We start from the raw sequence: 1,488 nt of genomic DNA, 5'->3' as shown, positions 1-1,488 counted from the left end.
CCTTTTCCATGTGAGGACCTGGATGGGGATCGGACTAATTTCAACACAGAAATGGTGTTCCTCACAAATTTGTGGTCGGAATTTACTCAAAGATACCCTGATTTGGTCTGATACAAGAGGACGAAAGCTAGACTAACTACAAATCTCTACTATCTAAAAGAACCGTAAGGTTCCGTTTCCCCTCTTACGTCGTTCGTTTCGTCGATCCATCCTCACTTGTTTCGGCCACCTCCACTTGCCACCGATTTAGTTTTCCATGTCCCGATTTTTCCGCCTGCCTCCCTCTCGCCTAACGCACGCACCCTCCTAGCGCTATCCCCGCGATCTAGGGCGACGGCATCGGCGCCCCCCGTCCCCTCTCTCTCTCTTTCCCATCTCGCGTTTCTATCTCCAATCTCCCGCCGAACGTCGGACGTACGTGCTTGCGCCTCCCCATCACGCGCCGGCGACCACTCGCCAGCGACGACCCGAGGTCACCGACGCGGGGACCCAAGGATTCGTTGCCGCCGTTCAGAACTACTTCGTCGACGGCGTCAATGGGGGCTTTGGCCAGAGCTCCTGGCCTTCCGCCGCCGCCGCCGGGTTCGTCCCCCAGGCATACATACTGCCGATCAGGACGCCGTCGGATCCTCTGTCGCCGGTCCTCTCCTTCCTCTCACAGTTCATGTAGCCCCTACTTCCTCCCCTGATTGTCCAGGTTAGTTCCTGATTTCGAATTGGTTGTGTAGTTGTGCTGCAAGCACTTCACGGATGAGATTTTCTCATCCTGTTCTCGCCTCCTCATGTGGTGCCACCTCTCACGTCGTGCAGCCTCCACACGCGAAGCCACCGAGTCAGGAATCGGAAGTGCCAGTCTGTGCATCGTGTTCTCACGCGAAGCCCTAGGTCGTCTTGCTATCCTGTTGCAAGAATTCCTACGCACAATATTAGTGTTCATATCAGTCTGACATATTCATGTGTATCTTTTCAGTATCCAAAATTAAAGAATTCAAGTGATACATATATTGTTTGGAATTTCGCTGCTATGCCATGATCGGTTCAATTTATCCATCATTTAATGTTTTCATTTTTCTGTTGTACAGTAGTTCCTTCTATGGAATTGTACTAACAAGATTATATGCAGCTTTGTTAATGTCCAGAAGCAAGTTGAGGAATGATTGTTCATTTTACTTGAGAAGAACTATTTCACATGTTCAAGAACAACTGCAAGAGTATACTTTCATAAGCCTTTGTATTGAATGCATGCATACTCATCAATTAATGTTAGATATGTAGTATACAGTGAAGTATAAATTTACATCGCCACACCAGCCAGCAGGAGCGGCATCAACAGCAGGGTGTCGTAGATTGACCTGGAGGTTGTCCCGAGGGGCACGACACTGCCAGTGAAGATGTAGCAGGTGAAGGAGGAGGACGTGGAGACGAAGGTGGCGGTGTGTTAGATGGTAGAGGTGGACAAGATGAACAATTGGTTCGAGAGGAGGTGGT

At 49.7% G+C, this 1,488-nt stretch overlaps 1 long non-coding RNA gene across 1 annotated transcript; it reads left to right on the top strand.

The window, feature by feature from the left end:
- The first annotated feature begins 269 nt into the window (after window positions 1-269).
- On the top strand, window positions 270-998 carry LOC123073918 (uncharacterized). Its single transcript, XR_006435791.1, has 2 exons — window positions 270-697; window positions 811-998. It is a non-coding gene; the product is annotated as an uncharacterized lncRNA (long non-coding RNA).
- Window positions 999-1,488: the final 490 nt, after the last annotated feature.

Source organism: Triticum aestivum, chromosome 3D (assembly GCF_018294505.1).
Source record: "Triticum aestivum cultivar Chinese Spring chromosome 3D, IWGSC CS RefSeq v2.1, whole genome shotgun sequence".
NCBI lineage: Eukaryota > Viridiplantae > Streptophyta > Magnoliopsida > Poales > Poaceae > Triticum > Triticum aestivum.
Note: the sequence above shows the minus strand (reverse complement) of the source record. Positions and strands in the feature narration are given on the sequence as shown.